Genomic DNA, 27,736 nt, shown 5'->3' with positions numbered 1-27,736 from the left:
AATCTCCCTGCCAAGCTCCTCCACGAAATTCATTTATTTGCAGGAGCAAAATTCTATAAATAAAGCAAATAAATCAAATTCGTGGAGATTCATTGAATAGGTGTGATTCATTTATCTTGTTCTTACAACTTGGTGCAACTCGTGAATCCAAGTTGATACTATCTTTGTTTTATCAAGTTATCAATATATGAGATTTATTTCAACTATTATGCAATTCGTGAATCATTAGTTTAATTGTTATCTTTGTTCATTCAAGTTCTTAAGAATTCTTACTTTGTTCTTGAGTGTTCATTATTTGTTCTTGGTGTTCATCAATCCATTGGCTTCCTCAATCCGTCCATACCCCATATACTCGACCACTATATTGTTTGTCATCCTTTCCATAAGTTTGTCAATTTTCTATAAATTGATCCCTCCATCCAAGTTGCCCTAGCCGAAGTCCACTTTCCTTAATTGGCTTCCTACATATTTCGGCTACCACTTTCCTTATTTGGTTTTGCCCTAGCCGCCACTCACACTTTCCATATTAGTGTTCCTAAATTTTAGGAATCCTAATTTCCTCCATATCAATCCATATAGCAGGCCATATCTTTTTCCATATTGAGATCCAAGATTTTAGGAAATCTTCCTAAAATCACTCAATTACCCAATAAAGCCTTATCCCTTCTCAACCGTCCAACCCTAGCCTCCCACCATCCTAACCCTAATTCCAAACCCTAGCTACCATCATCCAAACCCTAATCCTAAACCCTAAGTGGCGCCAACCCTAATTCCCACTATTGCCATGCGCCCCTGTCACCCATTGGAGTCCTTCATTTTTCCTACTATTCCATCATTCCATACACTAAACCAACCCTAAATACCTAACCTCACTTAACCAAAATTGCCACCATTGTCATTATTGCACGTGAACCAAGCAAGAGAGGAACGAGCATTCAGTCATCACAAGGAGAACCTAGGCATGGAGATCATAGTGTTTAAGGACTTGACTGAGGTCCCTAAAATTAATTGGTGCTTACATTGAGGTGATTATTGCCTCGGTGTTCTTGAGAAGTTCTCATTTCTCCAAGAGGTAAACGATGCGTTAACCTAAAAACTTTGTGAATTGGTTGGGGGAGAACCTTGTTGGATCCCATTATTTTTATTGTTGATTGTGAAATACGAAGTTTGGGGGTTGAGGTGGAGGACGGAGTAGTGTTACTTGAAGGGGTCGGCCACCCTTGAAGGTGGAGGACTCGTGGTTGGACATTTGCTTGTGCAAGAGGGGTTGCCCATCCACGAAGGTGGACAACTCAAGGTTGGACTTTTGAGGCCCATTCTACCTTCCAAGAGAGTGCAAGTTGCCGTCCAAGGTTCACCAACCAGAAAAATCCAGTTTGCAAGTTGTTCAAGTGGTTTGTTTGCAAGCATCATGTTCGGGAGCAATCTAGAATCCGAGTTGAACAAGAGTTCCAATCGGGAGCGTATTGAGGTGCTTGAAGAGCACAATGCCAAAGTCATGGACATTCTTAGTGAGGTCAACACTACCATGGCTAAACTAAGAATGACCTTGAATGCTAATACTCGAGATAGTGAGAAGCATAGAAGAGCCATGGAGACCATGAGAAGAGAAACACATGAGAGCATAGAAAGAATTGAGAGAAGAATCGTTGAAGGCCAAGCCTCACGGCAAGAGACTAATGGACAAAGGCACGATGCTTTTGTTGATGGTGTAGAGACAAGTGTATCCGAGTCTATGCAAGAGCCACCAAGAGTTGAATTGAGATGAGATGGACGTGTTGAGCATGATAATGTTGCGGTTGAAAGATGGATTCAAGGTGGAAGTCACCATAGAAGCCCAAGCATTAGAGAAAGATATCAAGATGTGAGTTACGAAATTCCAAGACATGAAGAAGACCATGAGGCCGATTATGATTATGAGGAAGAAAGGCCTTGGGGCCATGATAACCGTGGTGAAAGAAGACACAATCATTATGAGAAAAATCGAGGCAATCATGGAAGAAGATATGATGATGATTTCCATGAAGATAGAAGGGGAAACCGAGCTTATGATCGGGGACCCAAGAGGCCTAAGGTGGACTTCCCAAATTTAATGGGGGAGATCCATATGAATGGCTAGACAAGATTGATCACTACTTTCACACTTATGAGGTGCCGAGAAGAGAGAGGGTATCTACAACATGTTTTTATTTGGAAGGAAAAGTTAGCAAGTGGTGGAGGTGGATTAGAGGTCAATATGAGAAAGATGAGAAGCGTTTGGGGTGGACCGCATTTGAAAAAGAGTTCTTGTTACAATTTAGCCCGTCGCCCACCATTAATCATCATGGGCAGTTTGCTAAATTGAAGCAAGAAGGCAAAGTCCACCATTACATTAAGGAGTTTCGGCAATTACAAACTCTAGTGAGAGGATGGTCCAAAGAAGCACCAGTGGGTACGTTCATTGATGGGTTAAAGCCTTGGTTAGCCAAGGTGATCAAGTTGAAGCAACCATCAAGAATTCAAGAAGTCATGAGGATGGCCGAGATCCTTGAGGAAAGCGATATCATGGAGAGAAAATATTCTAAGGATGTGGGGAGTAAAGTTTCAAAACCTTTGCAAACCAAATCTCCTTGGAAGAGTAAAGTTGATGGGGAGGTTTCTAAGCCTAAGCCTTATGAGGTTGAGAAACTTTCTAGAGAGGAGGTTCAAGAAAGAATTAAGAAAGGTTTGTGCTTCAAATGTGGAGACAAGTGGAGTAAGGAGTGATGACTTGCATAATTTCTTATATTTTATCACTTCTTAACTTTAAACTTTAGTCTAATTTTATTTATTTTTGTTGATTTTAGACTTCATTGTCATTATTTAAATTTATTTTAGATTTGAAGAAAATGAAGACCAAATTTTACAAGCCTATCGTCTAAGAACTCTCTCATTTAAATGAAGATGTTATTTAAATATAGGAGCTACCAAATAAAAGAGAAAAAAAAATACATGCACGAACGGCTAGGTACAAATGAGATTTTATTCTTCTATTGACTTTCACACGGACTGACCCTGCAATTGGAGTCTTTTGGTTTGACCTGGTCCTCAGGAAGATTTGCTTTATTGTGCGCAAGTTGAACTCTTAGACGTGCAAGACACATGCTAGTAATTCTTTTGGCTTTGACTTGGTCTTCATGGCTTGAGTGGGCTAGCCTTGGTCTTTGACTTTTGCACACACGGAATTGAATTCAAAGAGGAGTGAGCTGGTCTTTGGATGAGGGCTTTTTGAATTTGACTTTTCCGAAAAAAGAGAGCAACGTAAAACGGAGAAAAAAAAATTAAAAAAAGAAAAAGAAGCAGGGGCGACATAACACAGGAAGTTTTTTGGGTTTTGGCACGTTTGGACCCTGTGACCTGCGACTTGGGAGGTTGGGATTGAGAGGAGCATTTTTAGTGTTCATTTTCTTTTATTATTCTTTCAAAAAAATTATGTTGAATTTAATTTTTAGCATGAACTAAATTTTCTTTATTCTAGGAAAGTAATGTAATCTAGTTTCGAACTATGCTTACTTTTCTATGTTAATTTGAAGTAATTCTCTTCTATGTTTGTCTGATTTATTCTGAACTTATTACTTCTAATTAACTGACCATTAATTAGATGATTTTAATCTTGTGATTTGCTGTCAAAAGAGGGAATTATAGGATAGATCTTGGATATTTCAGCATAGGTAAATATAGAGATCGAAAGACTTGTATGAACCTATGTAGTATTAAAATCATTGATCTTATTGCTTTCTTGCTTTATTAATTTGCACACTCTTGTGTAAAATTATGAATAAGAATAATTTCCAATTGACTATCGAAAGAGGCTTTTGGATGTTTGTGGAGATTTGCTAACAAATAGAGATAATTAAATTCAATTAGTTAGATGAGTAAAGCATAGTGAGGGATTAGGTGATATCGATTTCCTAGAAGTTTTCTTTCCCATTAATTTGATCTTTGAACAACAGTTTTCTTTTGCTTTGAGTATTTTCTTTGAATTAATTTTATTTTAAATTTCAATTACAAAAATCTTAGTGACTTTTCTAAATAAAGTCGAGATCTCGGTATTTTTCAAAAGTAAGTTACCAATCTCTGAAGACGATACTCTTCTCATCGTTTTACTATAAAACTACGATATTGTGTACTTGCAGTTTTGCACCAATCAAGGAGCACACACGCAAGTTGGGTAAAGCCTTTGTTATGATAGAGGAGGATGAAAATGAGGAATCCTCAAGCCATGAATCTGAAAATGAAGAGGCCGAACCTAATGATGAAGAGGAAGATGCCGAGTTGTCACTTAATGCCATGTCCGGTGTTCAAAAGCCCACTTCTATGAGGGTTATGGCGTGGATAGGCAAATTTGAAGTTACTTTATTAGTGGATAGTGGCTCAACCCATAATTTTATCAATTCCAACATTGTCACCAAAGTTGGATTGAAGTTGAGCACTATTGAACCATTTGAAGTTAAGGTTGCCAATGGAGACAAGCTTAGGTATGAAGGGCTTGTGAGAGAGGTCAAGATGAATGTCCAAGGGGTAAGAATTGTTGTGGATTTGCATATCCTATCTCTTGTGGGACTTGATGTTGTGTTGGGCAATGCTTGGCTTCGGGGCATTGGAAAAGTTGTGAATGATTATGACAAGATGACCATGGAATTTAGAATCGGGTCCAAAAAGAAATTGTGGACAACTTTGACATCTAAGGAAGTAAAGTCTTGTGAAGCACTTATGTTTGAAAGATTATGTAAGGGTGGAGCTTGTTGCTTTGCCATTATTTTAGCTAAACAGGAAGCGGTTTTTGAGGTTGAAAAGATTGAATATGGGAGCAAGAATGATGATTTGTCTTGGCTGCCCATGGAGGTCCAAGAGGTCTTGAAGGACCATTGGGAGGTCCTAGATGTGCCTACTACCTTGCCATCTACTAGGCCCTTCGATCATCGCATTGCCTTGGTTGATGAGAGTAAACCAATTAATGTTCCTCCATACCGGTATGCTCATTTTCAAAAAGAAGAAATTGAAAGGCAAGTAGAGGAGATGTTGAGAGGGGGATTGATAAGGCCTAGTACTAGTCCTTTTTCTTTACCGGTGGTGTTGGTGAGAAGGAAGGATGGCACTTGGCAATTTTGCACGGATTATAGAGCATTGAATGAAGCTATAATCAAGGATAGGTTCCCTATTCCTACCGTGGATGAAATGTTGGATAAACTACATGGGGCTAGTATCTTTTCAAAGCTTGATTTGAGGGTCGGTTATCCCCAAATCCGCATGAGGGAGGATGATGTTCATAAGACGGCTTTTAGGACTCATAATGGCCACTTTGAGTATTTTGTCATGCCGTTTGGATTGTGCAATGCTCCTTCAACATTCCAAGCCGCCATGAATACAATCTTTAAGCCATTGTTGAGGAAGTTTGTATTAGTGTTTTTTGATGATATTTTGGTCTACTCAAGTCCTTGGAAGAACACAAGCTACATTTGAAGATTGTGATGAAGATCCTAGAAGAGTACCACTTTTTCATTAAGGCTTCTAAATGTACCTTTATGGAAAAAGAACTTGAATATTTGGGGCATTTTATTTCAAGAGAGTGAATGAAGATTGATCAAAGAAAGATAGAAGCTATGGTGGATTGGCCATTGCCCATGGATGTTTCGGCCTTGAGGGGGTTTTTTGGGCTTAACCGGTTATTATAGAAGATTTGTCAAGCACTATGGGTTTATTGCTAAGCCACTCACTTCCTTGCTAAAAAAAAAAGATAATTTTGAATGGACACAAGAGGCTAGAGAAGCCTTTGATAATTTGAAGAGGGCAATGTCTACTACTCCTGTTCTTGCTTTGCCTAATTTTGAGAAGCCTTTTGTGGTTTACACGGATGCAAGTGGGGATGGAATCAGTGTTGTTTTGGTGCAAGAAAAGAGACCTTTGGCCTTTATTTCCAAAGCTTTAGGGCCAATGAAGAAAGCATGGAGCACCTATGCTAGAGAGATGTTGGCGGTTGTGCATGTGGTTAAAGTGTGGAGACCTTATCTTTTGGGCCGCAAGTTTGTGATTGTGACCAACCAACAAGCATTGAGGCATCTTTTGCAACAAAAAATTGTGACCCCGAAACAACAAAACTTTCTTGTGAAGCTTCTTGGCTTTGAATATGATATTGTTTATCAACCGGGAAAAGAGAACAAAGTGGTGGATGCTTTAAGTAGACGTGAAGGGAGCTCTCTATTGTGGGAAGTACATGGTGAAGATGAAGCTAGCTTGTTGGCCTTGAGTGGGGCAGAGTGGAGGATATGGGATAAGATCCGAGAAGCTACAAAGTTAGATGCAAGAGTTATTGAGATTGTGGAGCTTTTAGAAGCTCAAGGAGATGGAGTCATTGGGTTCAAGGTAAGAGATGGCCTTATTCGCTACAAAGAGTATGTTTATGTTCCCAATGTGCCGAATTTGAGAAAGGAAATTCTTGATCACTTCCATCATAACAAAGGAGGTGGACAATCAGGGTGGTTGAGAACTTACATAAGGGTGAAACATTTTTTTCTATTGGGATTTTTTCTATTGGGAAGGCATAAAGAAGGCCATGAAGAAGTTTGTTGCCGAGTGTGATGTTTACCAAAAATCCAAGTATGAGATGGCCTCCATCCGGACTTCTACAACCACTTCCTATTCCTAATTTGATTTGGGAAGATTTAAGCATGGACTTTGTTGAGGGGCTTCCTATTAGTAGTGGTTTTGCGGTGATATTGGTTGTGGTGGATCGACTTAGCAAGTATGGTCATTTCATTCCACTTACTCATCCTTACACGACCAAGAGTGTGGCCAAAGCATTTGTGGATAATGTTGTGAAGCTTAATGAGTTCCCTAAGAGCATTGTGACAGGTAGAGATAGGGCGTTTATGAGCACCTTTTAGAAGGAATTATTTGAGCTCCAAGGTAGTAAATTGAAGGCAAGTTCATCATATCACCCTCAAAGCTATGGGCAGACCGAAGTTGTCAATAGAACACTTGAGCAATATTTGAGGTGTTTTTGCCATGAAGATCAAAGAAGGTGGAGTGACTACTTGACTTGGGCCGAGTGTTGGTATAATACTACCTTCCATGCTTCCATACAACGAAGTCCTTTTCAAGTTATTTATGGAAGACCACCACCAATCTTAGTGAACTATGAGAGAGGCACGTCAAATAATGATGAAGTAGAGCAAGAGTTGCTTACTAGGGATGAGATCCTAGTGAATGTGAAAAATGAGCTTACTAGAGCTCAACAAAGAATTAAAAAGTACTATGTTGAGGAAAGGCATGTAGTTGCTTTTGAAGTTGGTGATTATGTGTACCTCAAGCTACAACCATTTGGCCAAATGACACTGAGAAAGAAGCTTAATTTGAAGTTATCCAAGAAGTATTATGGGCCCTTTAAAGTGCTTGAGAGATTGAGAGAAGTAGCATATAGGTTGGAGCTTCCTCCAACATCCAAACTACACCCGGTGTTTCATGTAACCGTGCTTAAGAATAGAATTGGTGACTGTAGGCTCATTGTGGAAGAGTTACAAAAATTTGATGAAGAAGAGCATATGCTCTTACAACCAAAGGAAGCTCTTGACAATAGGGTTATTTCAAGGGGAAGGAAGAGGCATAAGGTATGGCAAGTTTTGATTAAATGGGGTGGAGTGCCGAGAGAAGAGGTTACTTGGAAAGATTATGATGATATGAAATAAAGATTTCCAGAATTTATCCTTGACGACACGGATATACTTGAAGAGAGGGGGATTGTTAGACCCCCACATAAAGTTGCCTCCAGCCATGCCGCACATGCCTTAGTCATGACGGGGACATGCCCCTTGACCAGCCCACAAGCATGCCTTGGCCCGTGTCGTGACATGCACGGGGCGCCCAGCTTGATTCATGCCTTGGCCCGCGCGTTGACATGCATGGGGCGCCCAGCATGTGGGCCAGCTAGGTTAGTGGCCGCGTGCAGCCCAGCGCACGGCCAGGCATGGGCACGCCTAGAAGCACAGCATTGCGTTGCACGCCCATGCGCATTCATTTGTGCCCAGTGCATTCCTTTTATCCGTATGGCCCTATGCACATCCATGTGCTGCAAGCCCATGCGCGCGCCCATGCATCGCACAACAGTCATGCCCTAGTCCACCTGCCGCACACTAGCGAGGTTAATGTCATGCCCTCACAGGCATGCCATCTAGCACATGGCTCCAACCCGTGCCTTACAAGCAAGGCCAGTGGCATGCCATCCAGCACATGGCTCCAGCCCATGCCTTGCAAGCAAGGCCAGTGGCATGCCATCAAGCGCATGGCTCCAGCCCATGCCTTGCAACTTCAATGCCCAGGCCACCAGCCTGGTCCATGCAAAGCCAACGCCCAGGCCACCTACCTGGGCCATGCAGCGCGCACACATGGCTCACTATCAGCAGGCCTTGCATGGCACCATGCCATGCCCATAAGCAAGCCATGCCGTGCCACTTAGCCCTAGACCAATCTAAAGACCACCATGCACCATCCTAGCCCACCCATGGGCTCATGCATGCCACGGGCCACATTGGCCCATCCATTACTTTCTTAAGACATTTTATTATTTCCTTTATGTTTATTTTATTTTATTATTTTCAATGGATCTATTAGGGGTTTCTAATTTGTATTGCTTATAAATAGGACCTTATTCATTTGCTTTAGGATCTTTTGGCAATTACCCTAGAGGGAGGATTGTTTGTTAGGAGATCACAAACAATGCCATTGCACTTGGAATTTTTGGGTGAAATTAGTGAATCCCAAAGAGAGGATCACACCTTGCAATTCATTGAATATGTGTAATTCATTTATCTTGTTCTTGCAACTTGGTGCAATTCATGAATCCAAGTTGTTACTATCTCTATTTTATCAAGTTATCAATATATGAGGTTTATTTCAACTATTGTGCAATCCGTGAATCATTAGTTGAATTGTTATCTTTGTTCATTCAAGTTCTTAAGACTTCTTACTTTGTTCTTGAGTATTCATCATTTGTTCTTGGTGTTCATCAATCCATTTGCTTCCTCAATCCGTCCATACCCCATATACTCGACCACTATATTGTTTCTCATCCTTTCCATAATTTTGTCAACCGTCCATAAATTGATCCCTCTATCCAAGTTGCCCTAGCTGAAGTCCACTTTCCTTAATTTGGCTTTTTACATATTTCGTGTAACACCCGAACCCAGTCAAGCCTGATTTTTTTATATATTTTTGGACTGGTTGAATTATTTTTAGAAATTGAGTCGTGATCAATGACTGAAGAAAAAGACCAAGACCAAGCCCACACCCTTGTCTTTTAAACCATTAAAACCAACTGAGTTTATGATTTTTTTCGCCGCCACGCACGATTGCACTCCCATGCACGTATGCCTCTATTCTCCTCAGCTTTAGGGTTTTGCTTTTGTTTTGTTTCAATCACCTATATATACACACATGCTTCCTGTACGAATAAACCTCACGCTGTTGCCCTGCCACATGAAATCGTAGCCAGCAACTCCTCCCTGCAAACAGCACACCACCCTCCAGCCCATCCTCACCACCACGGAGAGCCAACCACCGAAGCACAGAGTGTTGGTCATGCTGCCGAGTTCCGTCAAGCACGAAGACACCACTCTAGGCCACATCACCCTCCTTCCACTTATTTAAAACCGATGCTGCAGCTACCCCAAGTGAAGTTCCAGCTGCCTAGCCCTCTGTCGTCCGTACTACCGCTACACCGCACCCCCTCTTAAACATCTGACCAGACGAACCACCAGAACCGCGTTCCACAACCACTAGAAATGGCAACCCATAGCTTTTACCAAGTCAAAATCATCTGTTTTTCTATACCAAAAGCATAGCAGCCCACATCAACGCCTTCAGCCCCGCTTCCTCCACATCTCAACCGCTCAGGTCCCCATTCGTGCTCCTTAAAACAAAGTCCAACTTCTCTAGCGATGGAAGCTGCCATCCATTACCCCGACTGCTCACCGTAAGCCGTTGTCTTTTTCTCTCCCTATCTCTCGGGTTCTCTCTTTTTCTCTCACTCATCTCTCTCGCAATGCTCTGCCGCCGAGACAACCGCATTCTTCATCGCACAGCACGCAGCTCCTCCCTTCTCAGTGAGTATCTCACGCCCCTGTCTCACCGACTGTTGCACCACGTAAATGCATGAAAACGTGTTCTTAAGAGGCTACGTTAATTTAGGTTTACATATTATTTTGATATGAAATTACAATATTACCCTTATTATTGGATGGTTTCAGTTGGAATTATGTTTATATTAAATATGTTTTTACATGGTCTTTGTGGCAAGTATAAGAAATTGTACAGAGAATAAATAGGATTTTTTTTAATTGTTCTATTAGTAGCAAATTATTTTTATAGTAAGTGTGTAATTTTATTTTGAACATTTCAAATATGATTAAAGTTATTTTTTTTATTATTTAATGAAATTTTTACTAGTACTTATCTTAAGTGTTGATTGATATCAAGGAAATTTAGAGAATGAAGATATTTTAGATTTAAGGGATATTTTAAGGTTATGGGAATTTTTAGGTATTGAAGAATTAAAATAGATATTTTAGAAGCTTAGGTTTAAATGGTTTAAATTTGTGATTGATTGGAAATTCACGGAATTACATGATTATTTTATAGGTGATGATTTATAGTTGACTTGACTGTTTGAGGAAAATTCTGAAAAGCTAAGAAGTCCAGTTAAGCGGGGTTCCTATACTAGACTATGCATAAAAGTAAAATGGGCTGGGGTTGATTTTTGAAGTATGCATATTTCATTATGAAAAGAAATTTGAACTACCTTAGTTATTTGTTTTGCATTACTCATGATATTCTGTTTAAGAATAAAGTATTTTTCTAGCATGACTGGTGTAGACATGAACTTATTTTTAACATTCTGTTTTCTAAACTGTGCAAAGGGACAGCAAATATGTAATTTTTGCATAAATTATGTTTTTGTGATATGATTCTGTTCTATTCGGGTTGACACTAACTTTTCTGTTTCTGGTGCATCCACTTTAGAAACAAAGTGATCTTCTGCGTGGTCTTTCTTATGTGCACACTCGAGGCTCCGAGAATGAATAAGGGAAAGATTCACATTCTGTTTATGCTCGGTTAGCTACCGGGATTTGCACAACCTTACCACGGAGGTTGAACATGGTCTCTATTCTGATATGATAAGATAAGTTGAATATGTTCAGTTATGCTCTGTCAAACGAAATTTTACATAAGAATATTTTCTGGAAGTTTCGCTCTTATATTTTTGGTAATATGTTATGATTTTGCATTATGAAAACAAATATTCTGCATTCTGCATTCTGAAAGAAAATATTTTGTTTACCATTCTGAATTCTGATCAATGCTCATGTTTACACACTAGTATATGTTTTTTGCTTACTGGGTTGTTGATAACTTACCCCTTATCTCAAAATATTTTTCAGATAATTTTGATAGTTCAGCTGGAGAAGAAGAGTAGGAAGTTTTAGCAAAGTGTGATGATCGTAGTAGAATAAGTGCCTGAGGGTACAAGTGCTTATTTGAGAGTCGTAGTTAGTAAGTTGATTTATTTTCGATTATTTTGATTTCATGAATTAAGGATTTTTTCGAGTCTTTGGAGAGTTTTTAATTTATGTTATTAAGAATTTCTTTGTTGTCCCTATGAAGGAACATAGAGTTTTGGGTTGAGTAAATGAATTAATATTTTATGGAGTTTTCTGGATTTTATAGTTGTGTTATTGAAGTTGATATTAGGTATTAAGAGCTAACTCTCCAGATTTCTAGGATCGGGGCGTTACATTTTGGCTACCATTTTCCTTATTTGGTTTTGCCCTTCCCGCCACTCACACTTTCCATGTTAGTGTTCCTAAACTTTAGGAATCCTAATTTCCTCCATATCAATCCATATAGCAGGTCATATCCCTTTCCATATTGAGATCCAAGATTTTAGAAAATCTTCCTAAAGTCACTCAATTACTCAATCAAGCCTTATCCCTTCTCAACCATCCAACCCTAGCCGGCCACCATCCTAACCCTAATTCCAAACCCTAGCTACCATCATCCAAACCCTAATCCTAAACCCTAAGTGGCGCCAACCCTAATTCCTACTATTGTCGTGCGCCCCTACCACCCATTGGAGTCCTTTCACTTTTCCTACTATTCCATCATTCCATACACTAAACCAACCCTAAACACCTAACCTCACTTCACTAAAATTGCCACCATTGTCATTGTTGCACGTGAACCAAGCAAAAGAGGAACCGGCATTCGGTCATCACAAGGAGAACCTAGGCATGGAGATCATAGTGTTTAGGAACTTGACTGAGGTCCCTAACGTATAAGCAATCGTTACATGGAAGGGAAAGTTATCACATTTGAATGTTTTTGAGACAGGTACCTCTATGTACAGTCCTAAAGAAACAAATGATAATATTATCTATAGGCCTCGCTATACAAATAATAGATGTTCCATAACAGGTCTTCTGTGCTCTTCTCATTGGGCCGTATCCGTCCTGACGCATACTGCTCATTTCGTTCCTGTGGGGGGAGGGGCACACATAAAAACTTAAATGAGTTGAATACTCAGTAAGTATTACTTCATACAGTTAAAATATACTAACATAGGTTTTCATTCATGCATTCATCATTCCATACATACTATACATACATGAGACATGCATTGGTTTTGAAAACATCACTAGGTGGGGTTTTTCTTTAAAAATGATTTTCTTTCCTTAAAACGTATCTCCCACCAGTGCCTTCATTTCTTAAAGAGTTCCATGCATTCATACATTCTTTCTTATCACTTTTTTTGGCCGGTAAACACTGTTACGTACCTTGTGTTGGGGTTAGCGGTCTTCCTTTGGACCTGGACTCTATCTATGGCCACGGGTTAGGAATTCCTTTTCAGTTAGGGGGCAGCATTGGGTGCACTACCAGTTCTACTTACCTGACATTGCAATCTGCCCAGTCCTTTGGTACCCTTTTCATTCATTCATATGGCCGTTATGTATTTTCATACATTAAATATTCAGTCCTTTCTTTCAGTTCAGTCCTTTCAATCATTTCCTTTCATTCAGTCCTTTTCATTTAACAGTCCATTCATGGAAAAACTTCATTTAATAGCATGTGCTTAAACATCATCTTTCATGGCATTCATAAAGCATAAGCTCATAGGGACATTTTAACATCAGTTCATAGGAAAATTTTAAAACATTTTCTTCGCGTCATTTTAAGCATCGCTTAAAGCACGAGCCGTAGGCCTCAACATTTCTTTTCGTAGAAAATATATACAATAGATACTACGTATAGTCATTCATTCACATGTATACAATTAATACTTTGGTTGCATAAAAATGGGCTGTCAAGAAGGGCCATACATACGTATACATTTGAACACTTAACATGTTTTTCATAAAACATTGTTTCATTTCGTTTTGTAAGGCATCGTAAAGAGAAACATTTATTTCTTCACTTTCATATCGTTTAGAAAACTTTGGAAGAGTATGAACATAATACTTACTTGGACTCCATGCTACATTCATATCATGCAGTTCATTCATATGCGTGTCAGATGGCAACCTACATGCATACATATAACCTTAGTGTCATTCTTTATCTAATGCATAAGTAACTAAACTAAAAGTAGAACTACACTTCACTTGAAACACTCTCTTTTTATCCCTTGCTCTTACGTGTCCCTTACTATACTAAAACTTTCAAGATCTACTTACGGTCACTACCTCTTCCAAACTCAAGGTTTCACCTCGAGTGCTCATCCACTAAAGTAAACCTCCACGAATTCACCTTAGGATTAAGACACTAAGACCTTCATCTTACTCTTCCTATTGACTACATTCTGATGCATGATTCCCGTCGACGAAATCACGCATCCCAATCTTAGACAATACACCCGTCACTACCTTCATGCATCTTAGCTCACACTAAATCTCCATTCTCATCCATACACGCCACACAGCTTTAAGTCTACTATGAGGCTTAAGCACCGTGTAACCATGCTTAAAACAGATTACCCATTACATATGGTAAATCCATCCGGCATATGTGTCTAACCAGATTACACACGTACCTTACCCCTTTATCACCTAAGATCAACATATAATTCGTTGATCACTTGCTTGTGTAAACAAGCCTATACTCTGATACCAACCTTCTCTTAACACGGCTAGCATGACGCTTCATGCTACTCGTCCCTCTTGACAGTTCATCCAAACACTTGACACGACAAGACTCCACTCATAACTACACCTCACGTCACGTCATATAGCTCGAGACTACTCTCAACCTACATCGTGACCTTGTCACGTCACCTGACATTCTGCTATGTCATTTCTACCCTAACTCCTAACTCATCATAAGTACGGTCTGTCACATACTCCTGTCACATCGTGACATCTTGTCACACTTCCGCTACATCGCTCTTATACTAACTCGTCACTCATCACAAGCATGACTTCTTATTTAGCCATGTCACTTTGTGACATTGCCCTTCATGCTTCCGCTGCGCACTTTTACACTTGTTCTGTCACTTCACACATACTCCCAGCCATAAGTCAACTACACGATGACACCTGTCACCTTAGATTACAGGCCACATCACAGCTACTTTGGGACACTGTTTCACAGTTCCTAACACTACTCATCCCGCTCTATGCTCATCAACTACGCAAACATCCTTATCTTCGCGACACGCCACACGGTGTATCACTTCACCTCATGGAGTACACTCCACGTGTACTCCCTTCACACAGACTATGCCACATCACCACTACGACATACACGCCATATGGTGCATCACTCCACCACATGGAGTACACTCCATGTGTACTCCCTTCATACACTACGCCACATCACTACTACAACACACACTTCACACCCACACTCCACAACATAGTCCACAATACTTCACAGCACACTACACAGATACGCCCAACACTTCACTACACAACGAACTCCACAATTACTAACAATACAGTCCACAACTTAACCAACCAACTATCATAATAACAAAGGTAAGGGAAAGAGAGTCATACCATCGACAGGATAACATGTGCGTTGCTCGCTGTCCGGCATGGCCAGTGGCATCGGAAGCCACTAGCTTAGGCAGTAGCAGTCACTACTATGACCTTACAACGAGACTATTTCGGGGACTGGATCTAGGATTCTAATGGGTGGATCTGGGCTATGCGAGGGTGGTCGACATGGTGGGGAGTCCATGTGAAGGCTAGGGGCGGTTAGGGACTATAACCAGGCCTGGAGGAGCTAAGGGAGGTGCGATGGAGCTTGTGGTGGCATCGATAAGGTGGTGCGGTGGCAAATCTAAGCCTTGCGTGTGGGAGGAAGGCTTGGCTGGGCATGGGGGTGGCTAGGGGAGGTCTTCAGTGGGAGGAGGAGCCTCTGGTGGGGTGTGGTGGCCGTGGGTATAGAGAACCCGTGCGTTGGAGGAGCTGCATGCATGTGAGGGAGGGGCTACCGGCTTTAGGTCAAGGAGAGGAGGAAGGGGGTCAGGGGATGCTCGTAGTGGTGCTCGGTGGTTGACCTGGTTGACGACAGCGGCATGAGGAGCTATGTGCGTGCGTGGGAGAGGGTGGCTGCGAGATGGAGGTTGGGTTCGGATGTGGGAGCTCGCCGACGTGAGTGGGAGTCGCCGGTGGCGGCGGTGAGGTTGGGCGCACGACGGCGCCAGGCTAAGCTGAAGGGACGGATCGAGTGACGGAGAGGAGACGTGCAACGTAAGCTGAATGGAGAGGAGAGAGAGAGAGAGGGAAAGGAAAAGTGAGGGAGAAAGAGAGAGGGGCCTGGGATTTAATCCTAACCCTTTACCTTGGGAACTTCAAAACGATCTAACGGTGAGGAATTAAAAGTCTAATTTAAAATGCGTAAACATTAACTTAACTAAAAGCACTGAGAGAAATTAAGATAGAATATTATTTAAACTAAACTTTAGTTTATAAAATAATATTCGTTCATCATTAATAAAATGATGAAGTCTTATTTAATATCTTTAAGGGAATAAAACCATTTAATTAATTAGAGTTTTCAACATAATTTAAATCTCATAATATTTTAAATAACTGAAATCATTTTAATAAAATGATTTCCTACTATTATAATATTTTTGGAACTCTTCAAAAATATTATAATTGTCTTATTTAAAATAGGCTTGGTTCAATAACATTGGAAATATCCCATATAAATATTTCCAGGGTATTTAAAATATTCGAGGGCTTTAAAACACTGGGCTTATTTTAGAAATCACATAATATCTTTAAAAACAAGCCATCGAGATTCGGCACGCATAACAAGACTCACAGTCAAATTTGATTACTTCAGAAAGAAGGAGCGGGGTGTTACAAGTAGTGTTGGATTTGAAGATATATGATGCCTTAGAACCTGTAACATTTTTTTTGTTTCATTTTTTGTAAATTTGTATCTTTTTTAATGTATATCATGCTCTAATCTCTTGCAGACTACAACAGTACAAGTTGATTGAGATGAAACTTCTAGCTCAACAAAGGGATTTTTAGGTGCTCCTATTGAATTTTAGTTGTCTCTGCAAATGACATGGGCTTTTTCTCTAATATTGTTTATAATTATAATGGAGGAGAAGTCAATAGGCTATGTTAGACTAAAATTGTGCTAATAAACTGGTGTTTGATTGTTACATACCATTATTGCGTATAGCTGTAAATATTTATGGAGACGCCTCTCTAGATTAGAATCATGTTGAATTTTTAGGGAACTGCTTGGTGGAGCGATTATCTTTAAATAAATTAATGGTTTAGATGTTGTCATTTCAGTATGAACGACCTGAAGGATCCTAAACTTTTTCTAACTTATTTGTATGTTGAGGCTGTAGAACATAAACTATTTAATTGAAAACAATGATTAGGATTTTACGATTGTTATCATAAAAATAGCTCGAGTAGCCATTTTAGATTTGACTATTTATTTTGTGAGTAGAAGATTTAACTTTAAACATTAATATTAAGCATTAGACATGAAACTTTTACCAACCTTGCCTACCAAGTCATTGCTCTGCACATAGATATATCGTGTACATGGATGTCATGTTAGAAGTAGTTGGAAGTAGTTGGGATTTTTTTAGTAAAAGGAATTAATATATATATATGAGCAGTATAACATAAAACCTTGGATGTAAATATTGACTATGGAGTTCTTGAATTGATTTAGATTTCCTCTTTCTTTCATTTAGATTTTGCAATATCACCCCTCCAGCAAACTTGGTGGCTTGAAAACATATGTTCTGTTTTGATTGTGCGCAACCTTATGTTTTGGTTTGATGTTAACTTGCATAAGTAATAATTTTAACAGAGAGTTTGAAATAAGAACTGTATAATTCTATTCAACTCAGCATCTGGTTTGAAGGCTTGCACATGCTATTGTCTTATGCATCCTTAAGACGCATCATCCTTGAGATGAGAAACATCAATGTGAGTCCTTAGAAATTTGTATCTTTTTGTGTTAGTTATATACCACACCTTCAAAGATTCAGCTATTTTGCTTTGAAAGAAAATAGTTGTCTTCTTGATGTTGTGTCTCCTTGATTCTGATCACAACTTCCTTCTGTAATATTTTTTTTATCAGTAAATAAGATTTTATTATACTTTATTATGATCAAGAAGCTCCTGAGGTACTTGTATATTTTTGGAGCTTATTTTCTTTTTCAAAATTGGTTCAAGAAAATATTGGAGATCTACTCAAGGTCATTTTTATTACATGCTCCACATCATTTAGAGCATTTTCAAAAGCTAAATGCTGGTGCGCAAAAGAATGTAAAAGTTTTTTACATACTAACTTTTGTCATTTTTATGACTTTATTCTAGATTTTTATTTTATAGCATTTATTTTATTTAAGTATAAAGTTTTTTATTTTTATTTTTATTTTGTAGAAGACTATATCTTGTAGGTCAAATGCATGCATATAGACCACAATGCATGGGCGCCGGAAATAATATCCATTTGCAACAATAATCTTGAATCGTTGGTAAAAAGCAGTCCTAAATAAACTTCAGCATCCAATGTGCGTCAATGCAAAAACCGACAGGAATATGTAATTGCGACAATTATGGTTACCTTTTGTGACTACTTCTGGCGCTGGAAAATGGCTTTTTTCTTGTAGTGATGTCTACATGTTATTACATTATTTGTGTATATATTATTTAATAAGTAGTACAAAAATTTTTGTGCGGGAGAAAAATAAAATAAAAAAACTCACACACATGTCGTTACAAAGGTTTGGGGAAGAAGGAAATACTGTGTGGAATCGAGAGTGAGAGAGGGAGACTAACAAATTCATTTTTGTGTCAGCTAGTTGTTTCATCATGGAACAGTATAAACCAAGACAGAGCTATGTTTAGTTGATGCACCTTTACATGTTTAGATACTCGAGTAGGCCTAAATCCGAGCCCAACTGAGATGATCTGAGTGCATTTAAGGAACCAAACGAGGCCTTAATTTGCCCACAACATACTCCTTACCATGGATGCCTCTTACAAGTTGAATACAAAGCAATCAACGTACACATGATACTCATGACTCGAGCATCATCTAGCCTTATAAGCTGAACCATTTTTTTTTTAAGGCACATGAGGAATCATAAACATTTTCTACGAAATCTTTGGACATTAAATTTAATTACTAATAACTTCACATTAATGTGCTTGGTTTTATCTTCAACTTGGCAAGAAAAATGGATTGTCGCTTATAAACACCATCGGGCCTACTAAAAAGCACCAAATCGAGCAACTGTTGAGCAAATGAACTCAACTATCTCATGCTAAATAAAGGTATTGAGCAAGTGGTCCTAAACCAATTACGTGCCGAGTAATGGTGTCTAGCAAATTAATACAAGCATATCATGCCAAGAAAATATGCCTAGTACATGATCTAAAGTCAGCTTGCATGATGCGCCCAACGAAACCTCCCAACCAAGTGAACCGAGAAGCCATGCCCAGCGCACCATCCCAACATACATGCCAAGCACATGCACTACAAAAAAACAATTTATTTGTTGTTACTTATTCTCTGTCAAAATGATTATTTTCTGCCAAAATGAGTCTATTTTCCTCACAAATAGTCATTTTGTCACAAATAACTCGTCATAAATGCTCGTCTTGTAGTGATGATACCGATCAAGTATGCATAGTGTACCTTCCCAATCAACTTGAAGGCTAGCTTGCTTGCATGTTGCCAAGCAATAAGCCCATCTCACTCTTGCAAATGCAAGTGTTGTCAACAATGAAGCATACCAATTACTCATCTAGCTAGGTGGACACAAAATCCCAGCCTCGTGAATATAAAGAGGCATGCTCACTTGCTAGAATAACATGATGGGCGAGCTTCATTGCCACCATCCTGGGGAAACCCTGCTCGGGAGGTGCTCAATGACGATCACTTGGCCACCTTGGCGCATTAAGGCCCTCATTGTTCACTACCACTAGCTTGTGCTTTGCGTATCCCATCACAAACCTATGCGCCATCCATCCTACCATGATCTAACCCTATGCTCTATAAGCTGGATGGCTAGCTTACTCATCTGTATAGGCAAGCTAACCTACTCACCCACCTAAAGGGCTAGCAAACAGCTTGTCCAGTTAACTGGCTAGCACTTAACTTTCGAGCTTATGGGCAAACATATAGCTCATCCCCCTAACTTCCAAATATATAGCTAGCTCTATTAGTACACAAACCAATGAGTGGGGAAACCTACTAGTGCTAAAGCGGGTCCTAGACTTCGTGATCAAGACTTGGGCTAGATTGACTCTTCTTCATCAGGTGTCATGCCAGGGTCTGTAGTTGCATCAAAGTCTATTATCCCGAGAATGAAATTATAAGTAGGTTAGGCAGCTATGACATGACTGCTAATTAGAGAAAATGCTACCAAAGATACTATGAAAACTTTTCATGTAAATAATAGAAGAACATGTATATGCGTAGAGAGGAACCACCCTCACTCATATAGGTACGTGTATCCTTAAAATCTGGTGAGAAACCACCCTCTCAATTAAAACATATATATATATATATATATATATATATAAGGCATGGCGAGGAATCATCATCTTAGGAAGTTATCCTCTTTTTATGCAAAATAGGTAAACACACATTAGTAATACTATGGTGATGAATGATCCATCTCCATATAAGTAGAAAACTTGTAAAAATCAGTATCCAACCTATTTTGGCCAAGTGACATACTTCCACCACACAAGTGCTCATAACATAGATATTTGCTCATAGGCATTCATTCGACACACTGGCATACGCACACATATACTTGTTGCACTGGAGATGCTGCTCTACTCGACCAACCGACCAAAAGACACCAGCACGTGATACGTTGGGGGATCCCATATCCCGACTATCAGGTGAGGCCAAATACAACGTCCTTCCACCCCACTCCCCACGAGATATTCTCCTTCTCGTATGATATACGTGGTAAACCTTTGCCAAATGTTCTTGGGGAATTCTCTATCCCATACCATGAATAGAGACTTACGCTACCAAGTACTCACACACACACACACACACACCCCCCCCCCCCCAATATCCAGGGTTCCCACACAAGGGTCTCGGCGTTAAGTATCGAAAATAATTAAAGTATCGAAAACATTGAAAACATTAGAAACCAGTGAGTAAATATAGCTAAAAACATAATGCTTGATATATTTATACATGCTTGCAGAATGAGAAAAAGTTACAGAAATAATGCAATGCCTCTTATAGACAACATTCACCCCACATTATCCATCGCTGTCTTAGAAGCCAACTTACCTTCCTACTTCGGAAGTTATCTCGTTGCCTTTCTATTCCTTACTTTTCTTAGCAATCGTCTTCTCGAGCTCCTTAGCGAATAAAGTCTCAAAAGTGAGATATTGTCCTACATCTAGGTTCTTTAAATAGAGTGAGATTGTCAGATTTCCATTTTGACGTATCTCTAACTTCAGGTATGCCAGAGACAAGTGACCAAGTTATGGTCCCACACTCCTAAGATCTGTCAACTCCTTAGTCTTTCCTTGAATGAGAGTTCTCCACGTGGCGTTGGGCCATACTTCTGAGTCCAGATGCCATAACCTGTCGTGACTTCACCTTTTGTTGCAAAGCTACTCTGGATATGACATTTTAGATGGAGTGTGGGCTTCTATGTATGACAATGTTACTTTTTCGAGCCCTTCTGTGTTATCTTGAAATAATCCCATGTTTGGTTTGGTTCAGTTCTTGACCATTACTCCTCCTGGATAAGTAATCCTATCTCTCATTAGACAAATAACTCGTATCTCGCCCAAGCTCACCAGTCTCTTCAAGTCTGTTCTCATCCTCACAGTAGGTGGCTTTTCTAGCCCGCCTCCCATGGTTGAGACACTTATCTCCACCTCGCTCTGGGACATATCAGCCGACCTCTCATAAGGTGTTTACTTGCCCAGATGTTGGACAAACTACACTCTATGTATCCCACTATTGATTCCTTAGACCATTAGAGTGTTCCTCATCTTTGCTTCTCATTCAACCTCAAGAATGGTCTATCCCCTTTTGCATTACTCGAGGCCCTCACACCTACCCAGCAAACCTATACCAATAAGGCATTCTACCATCTACTTGTGCAAGTGGCATCTAAATGAAGAGCTTGCTCAAATTGGATATTTACTACACACCATCAGCAACACATTTATGCAACGTTACTGATAGAATGTTAAGTTCAGTTGATGACAAAGGCAAGGCAAAACACCAAATGGATAAATAAGAATGGGGAGACCAACAGTTAGTGCATTTCACTAACTGGTCTCAATCAATAGCACCACATCTTGGTCGAATGAAAGCTTGAAGAACAAACCATTGGGCTTAGGTTTGTGTCTCTCGCATATGTAATTTGGAATTAATTTTGCTGACAAATTTACATTCAAAGGTTTGATTCACTTTACCTGTCAACGTCAAACTTGCCTCGAGAGGCTCCCTCACAAACCATACCAAATAATGCTCCCAAAGGGCAACACTAAAGAATGCATGCCACAGGCAATTCCAAAGGACTCCCCAACGGACAATGCTAAAGAAGAATGCCTCTAGTAGGCAACACCAAAGAATTGTCCCATAGGTAATGCCAAGAAAGCCCCCCCAAAATAATGCAAAAGAACACAACCCACAAGCCAAGCCAAGAACACCCCCAATGGGCATTGCCAATAGTCATCCATGAGACATTATAAACTTCCAATTTCTTGGTTTTAAGATGGAAGATTCAATTTCTTTGGTAGAGCAAGCCTATGAGTTAAGGATCCTTTACCATGAATTGGCCAACAGGAAATGGGTATTACTTATTGTCTCCAAGTTGCTTATACAATAGACAAGTTGCATCCTTCATGGAAAAATCTTGGTCTATCTCTTAAATATAGAACTGAAGATATGACGATGGAAACCTTGATCTCCACCATTAGGATCCAAGAACAAACTTGAAAAATGATCCTATCTCACTATTGTTTTCTGATTTCTAGTCTAAAGTAAATATTGTAGAAGGCCAGAGAACACATAGAAACTCATTACACCATAAGTCCAAATTTAATAACGGTAAAACTAATTATGGGCACAACTTGAAACCAAAGTCCTATATCAATAAGGATGATAAGAGACCCATTTGTTTAATTCTAAAAACCAGGTCACTTGGCCAAAAATTGTGGCTATAAGAAGAAGAAAAACAAAAGTAAAGAACGACCAAGATTGCCTAACCCACATGCACCAAAAAATTATAATCTTATTAAATCTCTCTATGGTTTAAAGCAAGCCCCTAAACAATGACACCAAAAATTTGATAAAATAATTTTATCTTATAATTTTAAGATAAACGAATATGATAAGTGTTTATATACTAAAAATAATTTATGGTGTGTGTGTAATGCTACATCTGTACATTGATGATATTCTCATCTTTGGTATCAATACATATATTGTTCTTAATGTTAAAAACTTTTGATATAAGAACTTTGACATGAAATACATGTGAGAGACACATGTCATTCTTGGTACTAAGTTAATAAGGTCTCGTGATGGTATTAGCATAATTCAATCTCATTATATTGAAAAGATTCTTACGTTTGTTTTTACAACTCATTTCAACTCATCTCATTTCATCTAATCATTATAACTTTTTCAAATTCTCACACAAAATAAAATAAACAATTCAACTTTTTCAAATTTCAAAACAACAATAATATTAAAAAAATATATTCTAACAATATTTTATTCAACTTTTAACTTTAATCTCAACTCATCTGTGAAACAAACGAGGCCTTAAGAAGTCTGAGAGACTCATATACAAACCTGTTAGTACTCCTATTGATCATTGTTTGCATTTAAGTAAGAATCTTGGAGATTTTGTATCACAATTGAGATATTTTCAGATTATTGGTATGCTATTGTGCATTGTTAATTCTATTAGACTTGATATTTCATATGTTGTAAGTAGACTTAGCATATTTACTAGTAGGCCTATTGATTCTCATTGGGAGGCATTGGATATAATTATTAGGTATTTGAAAGGAACCATGACTTATATTATCCATTATTTTGGGTATCCCACTGTATTAGAAGTATACAGTGATGCTAGTTGGATAACTAATACAATAAACTGTAAGGAACAAGTGGATATATTTTCACCCTTGGTGGAGCAGGTATGGCTTGAGATCTTCTAAACAAACTGTAATTTCACAATCTACTCACTACAGAAATAAGTATATTTATGATGTAGGGGTTAAATTTAGGGGATTTTACTGTAGACGCCTTATTACAGCGACATCTAAGTCGTCGTAATAATTCAAATTCAAAAAAATATATATTTTAAGGCGAACTCAACTTCGGCAATGAATAATTGCCGTAAATAAAAATTGTAACGACGAATATTTTATTAGGACAATACCAGAATTACGAAAAAGGCTTATTTTAGACTATAACATTTCTGACGCATAAAAATCATCGAAAAAAGTCAATTATTCCAGTGATTTTTTTGATTGACACAAAAATTAAACCCAAATAGTAAAACAGCTTTTTTGCCACAATATTTATGTCGCTGGAAACAAAAGTAGCCGTAAATGCTACATTTTCTTGTAGTGACTATGGAGGCTAAATTAATAGCCTTAGATATTACTAGACATAAGGTAGAGTGGCTTAAGAATTTATTATTAGAAATCCCACTAGTTAAAAGGCCAATGTGAACTATTCATGTTCTTTGTAACAAACAGGTTGTAATAAGTGTTTGTAATAATAAATACTTTAATCATAAGAGGAGACATTTAAGCATCAGACATTCCACAATAAGATACCTAGTAAAGAATGGATGCCTGACTTTGAAATATATAAAGTCAAAAGATCGCTTAGTAGATCCTTCGATGAAAGGACTAGCAAAGTTGAAGGTTATACGTACATTAGGGGAGATTGGACTGAAGCTCATTAATTAGATCACCGGTAGCGGTAACCCAACCTTTCGGTCTGAAGATCCCAAGAAGAGGTCCAAAGGGAAGAAAAAACTACTTGAGTGACTAGATAGCACTATTAAAATTATATTATTGGTCCATCACTAGGTGTGAGTGATAAAAATACAATGGCAAATGAAAAGCTAAATGCATTGAATGAGTCTAAGACTAAGGCAAGGTATTGAATTGCATGTACCATTAGAGGACTCACCTATGTGAGTGTGACTGTAGGGCAGCAGTCTATGGTAATTGGGTTATTCCCTAGAGCGCTCACGAATACAAGATACAATGCACGACCTTTATGCACCACCTTGATAGGAACCTTGTGTGGTGTGAAGAAACATGAGTTAAAAGATTTTGATTTAAGATTTGGTTCACCACAAATCTTTTAGATGGAAACATGCTAAGACTACGTACAAAGCCGAAGCTACCTCTTTTTATGCATATACTTAGCCCAAATAAATTTCTTCTATTCTATCTTTTAAAATATTTTAATCAGATGGGAGATTATTGGTTTTAAATTTAGAATGATTAAAATATTTAATCATTGTTCAATGTGTCGGTTCGATTGTCAAGATTTAAATGAAAATGTGTCATAGTGACTTGAACCAATCATGCATCTTGGGGATAGGAACATTAACCGCTTGGCCAACAAACGAGAGGTTGTACCGTTTAGTGAATTAGAAACCATTTTCAATATATTCTCTATAATTTAAAAAGTTGTGACGTCTCACAAGCATCATTTCATTTTAGTTATGACTTTTCACAAGTGTCATTTCATGTTCTATAAATAAGGAATCTCACTCACAAATATACAAACTCCAAATTATCTAGAAAATTAGATAAACACTCCAACCTTCATTTTGTCTTTCTTTCTTTGGGCTTTAGCTATTTTATATTGGGTTTGAAGATCTCATTTTGTATGCAGTGAAATTGAGATTAACGGGAATCGGCGTTGTTATATCTTGAAAGTAGACTGTCAAGAAGTCTAGTACATGTTAAGATTTAGAGGCGACAAAATCTACTCTAAGGAAAACATCCATCACAACCTGCCTCAACACTATATTCTCTCTTTCTAATTTGTTCTTGTTATTTTACTTATTCTCTAGTTTATAAAGCGTATGCACATATATTTTATTATCCATATTTTTCCCAATATTCTTTAAGTGGATTGACTAAGCCAAGAGTTAATGTCAGTTATGGTTAGTTATCAGAGGTTTCCTATATGGGTATTTAATCCTTTAGAGAGGTGAAGAATTTGTAGAAGAAAATTGTGACTTTATGTATTTGGTAGAGTGGCTTCTCAAATAGTCAATGAAGTTCCGTTGTAGTATAGATATTCTAATTTTGTGTTGATTGACCCTTTTCATGACAAAGAATATTGAGGAAAAAAAAAAAACTCTCATCTTAACTATATTCCACTTGATTGAATAAAGAGAATTTTCGATTGCAAGAAAGCCCGCTCCGGAAACTAGGAAGAGCTCCTTGATAACTGTTTAGTTGGGTCGACATGTTTAGTTTCATGTCTTGTAGGTCATGTCTGAGTATGTAATTAATGATTGGGTTGGTAGCTCGCTAGACCTGCAGCATGTTGAGAGCCCACCCTTTGAAGGCAATGTGCAAGCTTGATCCACATTGGATGGTTACTGAAGGCTCAACTATTATTTGATCTCCATCAAGTTCCACCTTACGAGTTTATTGATACGGTTTGGTCTTTCTCATCTTGAAGATCCTATAGCAATTTTTACCAAAAATATTGGATTAACTAAAGCCGTCCATGTGAAACTATGAGCTATAATAAATCAATTTTGAGGATGATATTTTTTGTTAATGATGGGAGGATGTGAGGACCACGATTTGATGGAAGGAACTCCCTACACACCGGTAACCACACCTGGAAAGAAGGCAATTAGGTGGAAAACATGTAGTTGAAAATATTGTAGGGCGAGCAACATATTGTGGCAAGCAAAGGCACGAGATGTAAAGTGCGAGCAAGCAATTCGAACATCACCTTGGGAGAGCAATGATCAAGAAAACCAAAGGAATACGCGTTATATACTAGGCGAGCAAAATGTGTACTAACAATGCGTAAGGAAAGTAAAGCTAGAAGGGAACCGACACCTTCGGGTGAGCAACGTGTAATGCAGGAGTAGTTCAGTCGGGCAACAAATTACACAAAACAAGGACTGACACACCCAAAAATAGCACATGAGTGCTCAGATGGTAGCAGGTGACATGCCGAGGTTCGTACTCCAACAATGACGTCTCAATAGAAGTACGCATGGGAAAAAGGGAATATACAGCCACATGCCATGCGTCCGACCATGGAAGTAAGGCCTAATGCCATATGGGCAATATTCATAAGGAGATATTATTTTCGAGGCAAACTGCTTGGACTTGTGTGTCTTGTCTCATCAATCTACTCAATCTTTACCATTCTTCAATCAGCATACATGCAAGATTCACAATTTTTTTTTCCTTAAGCCAATCAGAGGCAAGAACTATCATAAACGTGACTGACTGCACTGCACGTATATAAGACATTTCAACAAACAATCTCCATCTTACTTTTGAGATCGCTAAGTATTTCAATACGCTCTCTTATACTCTCTTTTCTGTGGGGGGAGAAGGCTAAAGCTCAGAGTCTTCATCAACGAAGGAGTCAACAACTTCAGCATAACCTATAGTATTAATTTACTAGTCAAGTAGGTTCACTCCTATGACTACGCTAGTAATGTGAGATAAATGTCTATGGGTATGTTCACAATATTCATCTCCTACTTCTCAGTCTCTTTCTCTCATGAAAGTATACGTTATTTCATTACGATTATTGATTATTTTGATAACGTGATTTCAAAATACTTGTGGTATCGGATTGAGAGGTTCCCCGTGTCGATTGGGTGAAACGTGTCAGATCAACTATTGGACTATTAATATACAAGACAAAATGGCAGCGGAATAGTAAAATGTATTAGTAAAAAATTAATGGCAATGAAACTAATTATACTTAGGCCACGCCCAATCAACCCTTGCTTCTATTTTGTATGGATTTTGAGATTTATTCTCAACTAATAACGTGTCCAAGAAATAAATTTAGGCTTTTATTATTGCCTAGCCGGATGTGGGATGGTTTTGCAAGATGAAAAAAATTTCCTCTACAATCTTTTTAATTATTATTACTTATTTTTTATGTGATATCTAATAATTAAGTAATAAATAATAAATAAATCTTT

At 38.5% G+C, this 27,736-nt stretch overlaps 1 long non-coding RNA gene across 1 annotated transcript; it reads left to right on the top strand.

The window, feature by feature from the left end:
• The first annotated feature begins 781 nt into the window (after positions 1-781).
• On the top strand, positions 782-8,434 carry LOC121237801. Its single transcript, XR_005934980.1, has 3 exons — positions 782-794; positions 2,423-2,427; positions 8,091-8,434. It is a non-coding gene; the product is annotated as an uncharacterized LOC121237801 (long non-coding RNA).
• Positions 8,435-27,736: the final 19,302 nt, after the last annotated feature.

This window comes from Juglans microcarpa x Juglans regia, chromosome 6S (assembly GCF_004785595.1).
Source record: "Juglans microcarpa x Juglans regia isolate MS1-56 chromosome 6S, Jm3101_v1.0, whole genome shotgun sequence".
NCBI classification, from domain to species: domain Eukaryota; kingdom Viridiplantae; phylum Streptophyta; class Magnoliopsida; order Fagales; family Juglandaceae; genus Juglans; species Juglans microcarpa x Juglans regia.
This window is presented reverse-complemented; position numbering and strand designations above follow the sequence as displayed.